At 44.5% G+C, this 14,820-nt stretch overlaps 1 protein-coding gene across 10 annotated transcripts in view; it reads left to right on the forward strand.

Annotated features, from left to right (window-relative positions):
• Positions 1 to 7,869: 7,869 nt before the first annotated feature.
• Positions 7,870 to 14,820, forward strand: part of plekha1b (pleckstrin homology domain containing, family A (phosphoinositide binding specific) member 1b) — a 29,021-nt gene continuing 22,070 nt past the window's right edge. For all 10 annotated transcript variants that reach the window (XM_064320658.1, XM_064320661.1, XM_064320657.1 and 7 more), the window contains exon 1: positions 7,870 to 8,007. The gene's annotated coding sequence lies outside the window, so the exon portion shown is untranslated. The remainder of the gene's footprint in view (positions 8,008 to 14,820) is intronic.

Here is a 14,820-nt window from a genome sequence, read left to right on the forward strand (position 1 = left end):
AGTAGCTCCACCTCAGGGGACTTTCCCCCAGCTTGCACCAAAAGAATTATGGGTAGAGCAAGACCCGGCCTGTTCTGCTGAGTGCCCCTGTTTCTATCTCTCTATGTTCTGCTTGTGTTTTGGAGAGTGGCTGTAAACTGCCCAAGGAAAATTACATCGCCATAATTGTGCCTAACTCTTAAGCTTTGCCATTTCTATTGGTTGTGCAGGCGATATGTTATAACTTACAAGAGGACGCCATTTTAGCTATCTGCAGTGTATCCAGTCTGGCCATATGATGATTTGTGGGTACATTGAAGGCCGAATGATTTCAGATCACTCCATTTTGAATTTTTTGATTGTTTTACAGTACGTTTGATATCTTAACTGATAATTGAACAGTTGCTGCCATGATTATTGCAATGGTATGACTATTGGAGATGTTTTCCATTTAGAAGATAAAAACATTAAACTGTAACATCGATGCTGAATGGGAATATGAGATAATCATGATTTGGCTAATGTTATGCCAACTCCTTTGTTTTGGATCAGCATAGAAATGCTAAAAGAACCCCCAGTAGTGTAGTGTGGCTCTTGGCTATAGCATGGTAGAAATGATCTGACCACCTGTTAAATTTGGAATTATTTGATTTAGCTTACCCTTTGAAATCTACATTGGATACTGTGCAAGATCTAATAAGTGTCTGTACTGCATTGTTTATTTGTTCATGATTTAATAATCTCCATGCGTCTTGGAACAATTTTTGGAACGTTTAGATTTATCACACTATGGTCATAGACCGCAGTAGGAAGAAGTTTTCACAAACCCCTGTTCAATTTTATTTTGGAAATGCATGTGAATAATTAATGGCTTTCTGGCATTGCTTTTGGTGCGTGTGATCGTGCTGCGTCCAGGAGCAGGGTGGGAGAGCTGCTAATGGGTAGATACAGGAGCTGACTCACTGCAGTGAATGCTTAAAACACCCTCACAGGGATGTGCGAAAGTTATGGCAGCCCTCCTAAATCAATAGAAAAAAAAATGTTAGGGGCAGTTTCATGGTTCTATACCCTGTGCTGAATGAAAGTTACTAATGTGGAAGTTTTTCTGCAATCAAAGCCATTTTGGTCTTGTGTTTAGATTTCACTATGGGTTCTAGTACAGGTACCACAACTGGATTCTACATCAGCCACGGAGCTATCCCAGTCCACATGGACTCCCCCCTCCACTCCAGAAACCCAAACACAAAGCCAAACTCTGACCCTTGTCCTCTGACCCTTGCTATGAACCTATCCAGGACAGCTCAATCCAAAGCCAAAAGACTGTATCCTATTTTCCTATTGACTCCTGCCTGGAATACGTCTAAATGCATGTGTGCATTCACACATGTGCAAACACTTACTGTACGCGCACATGTAGGTACATGCACGTAGACACCCATACATGCATGCGTGCATACACACTCACATGCACACACACACACACACACACTTGTCATAAACTCACAGGAGCACAGCTGTGTTTATATACCAAAGCGTGCAGTTATTCAGAAGTACACCTGCACAATCAACCACCACTGATGACATCTACTGTATACACAAATACACTGTTATCAGAGTTCACTGGAGGAGAAAATTTAAAGAATGTGCTGCCTCTGAAAGATACTTTATTGTCAAACCATACAGCCTTTAATTTGCCAGCCAAATTAAAGTTCAGGCAAAATCTTAAATGTGTTCGTATAATTGCAATTATGTACAATAGAAAATATAATGTACAATGACATGCATAATAAACTTGCAAATCAAAAGCGACACAAATGATTCACTTAGTGTTCTGTTGTGGTATGCCTGAGCTATGATATACATTTTGCTTTAGGTGTGCATTATTATACCCTTGCCAACAAATGGTACATGTCTTACAAGTTTGGTAAGTTTTAAGCAGAAAATAATATTATTTTGTAAAAGGAAAAGGCCTGTTATTGAGGCTGTTTTATTTTTAGACTTTTTCCATGTAAGTCCATGGCCTGTTCTCATGCCATCGTTAAAGTTCTGGCAGCGTTTTTCAAATTAACCATTTCAGGTCAAGCAAGGGATTATTGTATTGTATGACTCACTGTATACTTTGGATAGATGTTCTCAATTCAAATCATGACCCTTTTAAAAAATGTATATACTGGTAATTTGTCAGTTTGGGCTCAACTGTGAGCTGAATAACAGTTAAATTACAGTTTTAGACAGTGGAATATGTGGTGAGTTACAGTCTGATGCTATAGTCAAGTGTTGTAAGGCTACATGGACACTGCCTGTGAATTAGAGTAGCACACACGTGAAATTGTTGTGCTTTCTGCAGAACTGGTGATGGTGAAATCCCTGCAAAATGCAGACCTCCACACGGATGTATATATATCTGCAGCCAATGTGTGGGCCAATGTGTGGATCTATTGTAACATCTATAGCTAGCAGGGAGATCAAAATCTTTATTAATCAATTTTCTTTGTGCTGGAGAGCAGCTAGTGATTTCAGCGAAACAGCCTGCTATCTTACAGTACGGCTTTGCTAATCAGTGCAACATCAGCAATGAGAAGCGTACGAACTCCTTAATTCATTTAATATGGTGGATTATTGCATTCCCAGAAAAAAATTATAGAAGCCTTTCAGGAAAAGGCAAATAAATATCACCCCCTCCCCACTTTCAGCTTTCCCGTAACATTTGTGATGTTCTAAGAAACAGCCCTGAAGGTCCAATCATTGAGTAATGCCTCAAACAGCTGCAGGAGAGAGCCCTCCAAAAGCACAACATTCTGTAGGTTTGAACGATGACGTCTCCGCCATCTGTCACTTGAAGCCTCATGGTCTCTGTCATGTTTTCATCATCATAAAAATGTTAAGTGGACGTTCTGTAAATCGCAAGTGGACTTTTGATGTCGCTGTTCTGCTCCCCAGGGAATAGATTCAGCCGATGTGAATTCCCCCAGCCCTTTTTACTGAATATCTTCTCAAAGTATGCCGACTTAAAAGCTGGAATGTACTTGCGCAGTAAGATCTGCCGTTTTCAAAACTGGTCACCTAAATCTCTATGGTAACGGATATATTTTTAACCCTTGCTCCTACCCATGCATCTGCAAAGACGAATGCTCTGTTGATAGGTAAATATGCGTATATGTGTTGTTGACATACTGTAGGACCCAGACCAGCATAGAGCAAAGCACTGTAAATACACTGTACAGCTCTGACACTTGTGAGAAGTCAGTGAGAGATTTGTTGCTCTCCGATGGGTCAGTGGAGAGGATAATCTATCATAAGCTATCATAAGAAGGCAGGAAGTCCCCAGGAGAAGTATTAAGTATTAATACTAATAGTGGTGAGGGAACTGAGCTAACAAGATAACTACAAGTATAAATTTAATGTGTATAATTGTTCAACATGTCAAATGCAAACCCATGAGTCAAGAACAAGAATGGGTTCCAAATGAATAAAAAAATGTAAGGCAGTCTCTTAATACGCACATTGTGCTGAGTTATGAAGTTGTGTCAGCTTGGTACCACACCCCATCTATTGGTCCATCTTCAAGATGTCTCATACATTGGGAAATAGAATTTATGGCTTTTCTCTACAGGTGAAGATGTCGGTAAATCACACACAACTCGCGCCCGTGTCATTTTGTATTAAAGCTGTGTCCTCGGGGTATACAGTTTGGCACAGAATAGGCCCATTGGCTTATCTGGGGCATGGTATGGAAAACAGCAAATAGAAGACTGCTGTGTTTGCTGTGACCACTGGGTGGCAGAACATAATCAAACAATATTTTCATGAATAATTAGCCATGCAGTAAGGCGGATTTGTGTTGTGGGCTTAGTAAGCCGAGTGAAATCAAAAGAACCTTTGTGTACTAAATAAGTTTAAGCAACACATGAATGAAGCAAAAATCTTCATCTGGAGAAAGTCTAAATCTGACCAGCAGGCTGCAGTAGACTTTTTTTTTTTTTTTTCAAAACTGCAGTTCCCATGTGTGTAAACAGTACTGTCTCCAAGAATGCAAATGAGGGAAAGACAATGGAAGAACTACACTTTTCTACTTGAAACCATAGGACCGCAAGTGATAGCATGAAACGTACGTATAAATCCTGGAGGACCCTGTGATTTTCTATTCTTTTTGAAACTACAACTCTGTAGAACTAGCAAGCGAAAGGCAGACAATGCCTCTCCCCACAAGTCTATACACAGTCTCCCTGTTTATTTCTTTTTCAGAGGTGAAAGGAGTGCTTTGACCATAGGCATGGTTTATGTGGGTAATTTAGGAGATATATACCACTCACCTCTGGAAGGAATAGCCCGGATCACATCTGAATACACTGGATGTTAGCCTCTCCCCATCACCAATCTTACGTTCCCCTTCCCTTAACCATTTTTTTATAAGCAGCCATCAGCAACCCTGGTCACCAGACTGTATATTCTTCAGTGGAACTCGTTTTCCTTTTCATATATATTATATTGTTTATATTGTTGTAACAAAATATGAAGGTACTACTGACAAAAAAATGTGAAATAATAATAGTAAGTACGGTTCCATTTGTCACAGACATACCCATGGTGCACCTTAAAGGCAAGCGGTTGGCCCTGTGGGGGGTCTGCTGGCAGTAGGCTTTGTAAATGTTCCCAAGATGGCTTTATACTGCTACAGTATCCTGCAATAACTCTCTGTGTCAGAAAGTGCTGACTGCACTGGACTATAGTCTTATGCACTGTGTTGGGCTGAGGAGGTTGCTCCAAATACACACACACACACAAACACACACACACAAAAATGCGCGTGTGCACACATACACGTGAGTGCACACACAAACACACATACGCACACACACATGTGCAATCACACACACACACACACACATACATACACACACAACACACACACAGTTACACACACACACACACACACACACAGAATATCCAACTGTGAAAGCACAGGCAAGCTTGTGGGGGAATGGAAGAGAGCAGCATGCTGGATAGGAAAAAAACTGAGAAGGATTTTACACAAATATTCTACGCTTAGACTTGTGGTTAGGGAATGTGGACTGAAGTTCTGGGTGGGTTTCTGTTTTTGTACTTTTGAACAAGATATGTACCCTAACTCCCATATCAAAGGATTTCAGAATTCCAGTAAGATGTCTGTTCTATAGTACCACAAGGTTTTGAAATCTGACTATTTTTTTGAAAGGAAATATGTTGAATAAATTATCAAATATAGCGTTTGAAAGAAAAAAAAAAATGTTCTTCTATGTGTTCTTTGTGAATGGCCAAATGAGACAAACAAAACATTTTGACTTTTTACATATTATTTGACTGTGTGGGTGAAATTGACTTGTAATATAATGGATGTAATTATTTTTAAAGATAATACAAGGCTGAAACAAATTAGACAAGTCTGGCCAGGTGCAAATTCTGAGGAAACATGTTTCATATTGACACTTCCTAAGATGGTAATGTTTCCATTTTGACTTGCACAGTTAATGGAAAAATTGCTTCTCGTGGCGTAAGGGGGTCTTGATGAATCAACAGGCTGATCTTTGAAAACTGACTTTGATACCTCCATTCTACTGTTTTTCTGCTGCTGTCCCTTAACAAAGAGGGTAAAAAATCCTCAAAGGACAATTTAAAATCATTTAAATCATTCACAAAATCAACACTGCCTTTGCCTTTCTGAAAATAGCCTCCCCGCTTGCTAAATGTGTTTCATTGCTATTGTTTGAGAGCGCTCCAGCTCGAGGGAGAGGAAGTGCGTCTGCTCAACATGCTCTGTGTTTTCGCATGGGCTCTCTGCCATCCAGGATGTGAGGACTTTCGTCTCGCGCTTAAATATTCCATCACAACGCCATATGGATGAATATCCCCGCTGTTAGGGAAAAATGGCAGGCTATGGATTTAGAGCCAATCGCATCCAGCGCTCGGTACTGAGGTGGGATGTGATCGGGTGTTTAATCATTCGTTTCCCGCTTGCCCTTGTTCTTGTTTCCGTAGTGACGTGTACTTGATGTGTCTTGCCGTGGTGACCTTGATATTCATTGTAGATAAGAGTATCTGCCAAATAAATACGTACACACTTGATCATAATTGAATTCATTCAATTTGAATTCTGTCATGCACAATAAAGGTACATTTTACAGACAATAGACAACAAATATAATAAATACATTGTAAACAATCCAGACAATATACACATCAATAATGTAATCCTACACAATGCTGCCCCCCCCCCCCCAAGGCTGTCACACATCAGCCGATCTCAGTACTACCTACCTAGTGCTGCGTCACGTTTCCACCCACAGCTTCTGTTTCTGTATGCAAAGAGCAGGTGTCACAAGTTATTATTAGCTTTGCATGCTCGACTGGTCCTGCTTAATTGCGAGAGGATGGGTTGATGAATGATTGATTCTGTCCCAGGCTGTCCATGGTAACTTCAGTAATCTCTCTGCGTCCAGCGAGTGGCTTCTCTGACTGGTCACCCCTCTTTCTGAACATACGCATATACACCAGAGGTAGGTTTCCAACTGCAGGTCCCACTCCTTACATGGCATAACAAGAGATAGGATTATCTCATGAGAGAAAGATCGGTGCCTCATTCTAAAATAAATAAATAAATAACAACAGCAACAACAACAATAATAATAATGATGATGATGATGATTATTCTTATCATTATAATTATTATATTCATTACAATTGTAATTATAATTATTCTTATAATTATTATTGTTATTAATAACACCATTGTTGTGGATGGATGGGGTGATGTCACCTTCTGTGAAATATGATGTTGCATCTTGCCTCCTTCAACTGAAAGCCTGCTTTCTCTCATCACCAAATTATGCTAATCTGTATTTAGTTCTTGATAATTTGGTACAATCCATAATTATCATATCATGTTTTATGGAATGACAATGTTTTGACTATGCTACTCTCAGTGGCCGTGCCTGTACTGTTCTGTAAATGGTCCTGTTCTGGAGCACCTGCTAAATATAATATAATACGTAAAAATAACCTAGGTTAATTTGTTTCAGAGCATTTCTTAAAACTCCAGTACTCAGGCAGTTCAGTCTAGTGTGCTTCACACTCTGTGGTCTGTCACCTGACCTTTCAGCTCTCATCTCCACAATGAGCCACAGTGTGGAGAGGGAAATGCCTGTCACGAGAGGTAAATGATCTTTTAAATATTGAAACAGACCTTGATTGTTTCCTTATATTTTCCCAGTGAAGGTTGGTTGTTTCTTTTGTTTACAGACCATACGAATGAAACCAAGCAATGTGGCTGCTTGCCATGGATAGGCCAGTGATGTCACTGTTGCTGGCCAGCAAATGTACTACCCATTGACACTCACATACTTTGTATTATTATTTGTATATGCACTTATTGTACATCACTTTTGATAAAAGCATCTGCCAAATAAATATAATATAATGTATTATGCAATTTAGAAGTATTTTATAATTAGAAGTGTATCATTGCATTGCAGGCACTTAATCAGATCCTCTTTTTTTTTACTATCGCATTTTTTACTAAATAGTAGCCACAGATATATACTGTAAGATGTCAAGTTAAATACCTTGATCAAGGGTTCAACAGTAGTGTTTTAGTCGGGAATCAACCCCGCAACTTTGAACTTTTTACAGGTCTTATTTCCTAACCATTATACAACACTGCCGCCCACATATCACAAAGCTGATCTGAAACAAATCAGACATTATAATTTCATCTGTTTGATCGTGCTTTTTAATTATGATTTTGTAAAATCAGCCCAAAATGTAATGCCTGATATCATGGATGTAGTCGTCTAATACTACGTATACCATCGTCCTTTGCAAAATCATTTCCTGAAAAAATCCCTTTCCATTCCACGCCCACCGCCCCCTTCATCCCCCACCCTAGAGTGTTAGGATAGGTAGGGAATCAAGGAGATGGGCTGAAGCACGGGACACTGGACCTGATGTGAATTGCGTGCGGTGCTATCAAGATTTTCTGAAGAACTTAACTGAGTAAGTTTATACATAAGTAGGTATACTGGACATATCGATGAACGTGTGTTGAGTACGTTGGAGAAAATGTTTGAGAGTTAGCTGACCATAGCTTGCTGGTTTGCTAATGCCTGGATTGCTAGGACCTTTTCCTAACTAGCCAACTAGAAAGAATGTGTAGCTCTTCATTTGCCAGCCTGCTTGTATGCCACACACTGATGTAACTACCTAGCTATATTGTAGATTGTACAGTTTAGCTACCCCTTCGCTGTAAGTTAGCGAACTGTAATGAGACTCGGTTTAGAACGGACGGGAATACTGTCAAGAGGGGTTTCAGAGGTTTAAAGGCCCGATGTACGTTATTTATACACATTTAGTTAGCTAGCCTCGATAACTAATTAACTGGAAAAGCAATTTAACGTTAACCTTCGTTAACGTGTTGGCTAGCTTTACCTTCAGCACTCCAGCTGGTGATCTTTCTCGACTGCTTGCGAGCTGGTAATTATTCATGCATGTAATTCGAATATGTATTTGTGAAATACTTGGATTAACTTCCTGTGGATCACCATGCACCGAAAATGCACTTTGCCAGCTAACGTTAGCTAGCTAAATTAGTATTAGCGAGCTTGTAGATTCTCTGACTCAGCTGATCCCTGTTGAAAAACAAGTGACTGGCATTCTATGGAAGTTAGTTGCCCATTGAAAGAAGTTTTTGCGGACGTTGTAATGTCATTCATCTGTGCCCACATATGTGGCATTTTCATTACGACGTATAAGGATGCATACTGAGACACTGTATGTAATTGTGATTCTGATGTAAACGGGCTCAGTAGCCGTTAAAATTCATTTAGATAAGCATTATTGTTCGCCTAAACATTCTGATGGCTTAGTCGCAGCCAGAACTTTTGTGACTTGCCACAACGTACTGTTCTGCCACCATTCTTGTCCTTTTTATGCCACTTCATTGATCACCTCACTGGTGTCACACTATACAGGTGTTTGCCTTTGGCCATCTGTTGGGTAAGAAGTGGATATACTTGATGGGTTTGAAGTGCCTCCCGTATTTCCCCTATTTAGTTTACAGTAAAGCATGCAATCAGTTTCTTGAGTGTCCTTTGAGGTTGTTTTGCTGACTGTGTCATTGTTTTAGCATGCTTTTGTCCACGACAACATTCTGTGGTTATCAAGGGTAATAAGTTGTTAAGGATAAGTGACCTTGTCTTTAAGCAGGTGTACCCTTACATATCCTTGGTCACACCTCTCTTGGAATTTCAGAAAACTGACATTTTACCTATCAAAAATCTCCCAAAGTATAAATTAAATATGCTTCTGGAAATTATAATTGACCAAAACAGAGAAGTACAAGAAATAGCAAGCAGTGGTACAGCAGAATTGGCATTGAACTAAAAGACACACGGAGGTCCAGAGAATTGATTGCATCGACATTAATGACCAAAAGTAACCTACAACATTTCGGCCCAAATTACGAAATGCTTTTTGGTTCAGAATAACATACTTGCTTTAAGTCCTGTGTTGTAATGTTGAACTTTCTACAGTGTTTGGTCTGTGTTATTGGGAAGGAAATTGTGGACCCCCATTCAGTTGCAAATCTGTCATGAATGCAAGGGGATTAATTGTACTGGTGCTTCCGATATGGGCCAGAGCAGTTTGACAGAGTTCTCTTTGAAACATATGCAGTCATATACCGAAACTGAGATGAAGTCTAAACTAGGACTGCCTTGGTAATTGCAAAGTCTACCTCCCATCATTGTTTGGCAGGTCTCCTCTGATATGGTAATGCAGAGATCAATAGCCGAAAATCTGTCAATCGTGAGTGGATGTGGCAACATTTCAGGTCTACAGAAACCTGTGCGTCCACTTGCTATGCAAATGGGGAACCCCCTACAGCGGTTCTTCCTCACTAGTAACATCCTTTAATGATGGTAGATAACTCAACTATGTTTCCCCGCCTTGGATGACTGCAAGGCTCGGTTGAGCTCGCGCAGTGCTGTAGGCATCAAAGATTGTGAGGGCAGTGAATGAAGATGCATCGCCGCTGACTAAGTGCTTTCTGTCCTCCGGTGATCCAAATGGATCTTTATTATTCATAGGCGGCCCGCGTCGCCGAGGAGATGATTGTTCAAAACCTAACCTCGGCGTGCCGGCGCGGCTGGCGTCGGGGACGCCGAACCCTCGGCCGCCTTCGATGGAAACGCCGACGCCAAGCGGCGCCGAGCTGCTGCTCTCGCACCACCCGAGGCGGAGGTCACACCGCGGGGTCACATGATGGCTTGCGTATGTACATAGTTTTGGATGCGGCGCAGCTGCTACGAGTACAGCGAGACCTAAACGGAGTGAGAGAGGTTATCTAAATTGGTTAAGGCCCCGGTTGCGAGGGCTGGTCTGACTCAGAGCGTCACCTTGTGTTTTTAGAGGAAATGTGTGGAGACAGCAAATGCCTGATTGATCTGTGCCCCACGCTAATGCGAAGGGAGAGGTGGCGGAGCCCATCTAACACGAGCGCTGTTGCAATCCTTCGTAATTGCGTCACCACTGTTTGCTTGTCTGCGAAATCCCTTTAAATGTTCCCTGCCATGAAGCTGGCGATGGTGCAAGCGCAGAACAAATGGCTTGTTTTGTCCTCGATGTCGTGATATACTGGGACTCGTTGTAATGCATTGCCGGGAATCGGTGATGAGCCCCACAGTGTGCGTGCGTGCGTGCGTGTGTGTGTGTGTGTGTGTTTGTGCGTGCGTGTGTGTGTATACCCCTCTGTGATTACACACAGCTGGGAGGGCTGAAAGGTCATTATGCCCACTCTTGTTTCTCTCCCCCTCTGATGAAATGAGGAAGGAAAAAAAGAAAGCGAAAAACGTAATCCCCGGGGGGACGTGTGTTCAGGCAGGCGTGAGATTGAGGAGGCTGGGCCCGTACCACAGCTGCAGAGTGTGAGAGAGAGAGCGAGAGAGAGAGAGAGAGAGAGAGAGAGAGAACAGACTCCTGTGACAGAGAGGGTGTCACAGGACTGAGAGGCTGAATGGACAGAGTGTGTCACAAGGACTGAGAGTCAGAGCAGGGGCTGAGAGATAGTGAGTGAGGTGGTGGGAGATGGAACTGGAGAGGAGGGAGAGTCTTGCAGAAAGAACAGAACGGAGGAAGGTTCCGGAGGGAAGCCGAAGGAGAGCGTTTAAGTAGGGGGGCAAACGCGATACGGAGCTTCCTCGTTCTGCCGCAGGAAAAGCCGCCGTCGTCGACGTTTACGGATGTTTACGGAAAGCCGGCTGATTGGGCCCGGTCGCCGGCGGCCGGTCGTCACGCCCGCTCGTTCCTGTCCCCTGTCGGGGACGCGAGCAGGCCACGGCAACGCGCTCGCCCCGTCGCCGTAGAGCCGCCCCCCTCCGTCTGAGCCACGGAACATCACGTCCGCGTCCTGCAGAAGCTTTCACGTCTGATTGGCCCGCGAACACGGCTCATTTCACCCCATCTCTTTTTTTTTTCTAAGATGGCATCACGTTCTCCGGAGCAGGAATGCGAGCGGGCTGATGGTGTTTTTATGGAGCTCCGCTTCAGCTCCCGCCAACTGTTCAAAGCATCTGCACCGTTAGAATAAAAACAAACAAAAAATCTTTACAAAAAGTTCACAAAAAGTAATAGGCCTAATTCCTGAACTTTTCATTGAGTGGTTCTTTCATTGAATGTTTACACTCATTTACTAAGAGCCCAGGAGAGAAAATAATGATGAATAGCGACCTGTAGGGTTTGCTTTGGTAGAGCTGAGCAGACCCTGGAGCTATGAGTCTGTGACTGTAGACTGTAGAAAGGGAGAAAGAGGGAGAGGAAGGGAGAGTGATCGAGGGCGGGGCCGGGGGAAAGCTTGATGAGGCTTGTCCCGGGCCCTGGTAGCTTCAGCACGCAGAGCCTGTCGAAAACACGCCACCGACGGAAGAACGAGCCTAGGCCGCTCCCGCCGAAAGAGGGGGCGGGGCTTACCGAGCCGACGGCAAACCACCAGCGTGAAACGGCTCTCTCTCTCTCCCTCCCTCTTTCTCTCTCTCTCTTTCTCTCCCTCTCTCTCTCTCTCTCTCTCTCTCTCTCCCCGTCTCTCCCTCCCTCTTTCTCTCTCTATGTCTCTCTTTCTCTCCCCCTCTCTCTCTCTCTCCCTCTCTCTCTCTAAGATGCATTTCCACACTTTAAAGCCTGTGTTTTTGTGCCTGTCCACTCTGCGGTCTTCGGGGCGGACAAAGGCGTCTCTGAGGAGAGGAACGAACGCAGGCGCCCACACAGCGGGTCAGGCGGCGGCCACACAGCCCCGCTGTTCTGAGTACGGCGGTTCGTCACCCTTGGCCCGCAGACCTCCATATTTGGGCAGCAAATCTGCCTTCGCGCACAGCCCTGCTGATCTGGGTACAGCCGTATCTGTCTTAGCATCTGTGCCGCTGGCCCTGAGCCCACAGCTACTGTGTGAGGGGCTTCCAGTAATGGACTTGAACTGTGAACGATCGGTAGGGATGAGACCCCATTCTCAGTTATTTGAACATTTGCACCGTGAGGTCGCAAATAATGAGGCCTGTTCTGATCAGTATTCAAGTGCTTGTGAAGGACAGGGGAGTTTTTTCCATTGGAGATTGAATGTTTTTGATGAATTTTCTCGCCTCGAAAATGCCTTCTGACCCAACGCCTGCAATATCCCTGCGGCATTAATTTATTTTTTCATATTTTATTGCTCCACGAAATAGGCCTCAGATTACCAAAAGCGAATGAAAGTTTGCGGATGAGAAAGGTCCAGCCAAGGTTCGCTTTAATACCTTGAATGCCATCATTAGGGAAAATGAGTAATTTGAAAACTGTGTCCAAGAGGATATAACCTCTTAAACGACCTTGTATTTATTAGAAACTTTCTAACAAGCTAATTGGCTGAGCCTTTCTACATGCTTCTGAGTAAAGAGGACTTTTTTTTTTTTTTTACGCCAACCTAACCACAACCTTGGAATGTGTACTTCCACATTTATTAGTGCCTCGCAGGGTGTGTTAATCGCTGTCAAAGGCACTAGGCGCAGTGACTGATTGCTTAGCAAACCGTATGCATGTCGTTTGTGGTTAATGGTCACAGTTGTGGATCATAAAGGAAAGAAGAAGACAGTGGAATGACACATGAGTATTGCACCACTCTGGTGAGTCACCATTATTATCTTTAGAGGCAGTATTATTTTTGCTGTCTTTGGGAGTAGTAGCCACACCTTGGTGAGGTCACGTCGATCGAATGGAACGGCCCATAAGCACGTGGGGCACACTGGCCGCTTTGTCCTTGTAATCGACAGTCAGCCAGCGTTTCATTGCGGTTTCTCTTCCTCTTTGGGTTCGGAAAAAGTGCGCCCACAACCCCCTCTCAACCGCGCCCTCTTTGCTCTGTGCCCACACACCAGCTGGCGTGGGTAATGGGCATGGGGGCGGCTTCTGTGTGGAACCACGATGGAGGAAGCGATGGGCAGATTCTACCTGTGTCTGGTCTGTTAAAGCCCAGTGTTTGCTGACTGGAGTCGAGTGGGGTGGGGGGTGGGGGGGTCACTTTGCCCAATGATTGATAGCATACAGACATGGGAAAAGAGATCTGCAGCAGTCCCATCGCCACGGGAACCGGCGACTAGGAGCTGATTCCCCCCGCCCCCCGCCTCCCCCTTGGCTTGTTTGCATGTAGTTCCGGCACGAGCGACGCTCACATCCTGTCCTCTGCAGACGGCAGGAAGCGCAGCTCGCTGGTCCCATGAACCCGAGGTGACGGCGTGGCCGGGTGGGGAGGGGGCTGTACACCCTTCTCTCCTGACATCACACAGCATACTATTCAGGAGCATCGCCCACAGCATTATGAACGCTGATCCTGCTCAGGTTTAGGCCAGCAGTGTGGACCTAGAGCAGAGCTGCCCAACCCTGTTCCTGGAGATCTACCATCCTGTAGGTTTTCATTTCAACCCTAATTTGGCACACCAGGTTCTCCTAATCAGCAGCTCAATGAGATGTCTAGCTGTTGAATGAGGTGTGCCTTGTTAGGGTTGGAGTGAAAACCTACAGGGCAGTAGACCTCCTGGGACAGGGTTGGGCAGCCGTGACCTAGAGCAGCGCACGGAGGCCTGCAGTCCACGTGCCTCTCCAGCCGGCCTCTTCAACGGCGCGTTTGTGAAGATCTCAGAAACACCCTGACCTTATAACTCGATACCAGCGAAAGGCTCCTCTTTCTCTTTTCTCGTATTTTGGAGCTGTGCGTGGGACGGGGGAATGCGATCTCGGACAAGGGGCGCGTTGTTCCGCCCGCCGCGCTGAAACGGTTTGCCGAAGACTCGCTTATTAATCGGGAGCTTTATTTTCATTTCTTTGGTCGTGATTTCCCTTTGGGGCGGGGGGGGGGGGGGGGGCGGCGGTTGCGTGTGGGTTGAGAACGGCCCCGTCGGCAAACGGCTGCACGGGTGTCGTGATATCGCCCCCCCCCCCATGCTTCCCGTAAGGCCTGTTCGTAATGCATCGTGTGTCGGGGGGTGTGTTTAAGCAGCGACATCGCCACGGAAACTGCAACATTTCGCATGCCATCGGCTACAAGTGCCTTCAGAGGAAAGGATCAAAGAGCTCTGTGTGGCTGGAGCCCGCTTCGTGGGAAAGTGGAAAACTCATCTGACCGTTATCCTCACACAGCCTTTAGGATCTGCTGTGAACGGAGGAATCACACAGAATGTTCCCTCTCTCTGACTGGCTGACTGACTGACTGCCTGCCTGACTGACTGCCTGACTGCCTGACTGACTGCCTGACTGACTGACTGACTGACTGACTGACTGCGACTGACTGAC

Source organism: Anguilla rostrata, chromosome 2 (assembly GCF_018555375.3).
Source record: "Anguilla rostrata isolate EN2019 chromosome 2, ASM1855537v3, whole genome shotgun sequence".
NCBI lineage: Eukaryota > Metazoa > Chordata > Actinopteri > Anguilliformes > Anguillidae > Anguilla > Anguilla rostrata.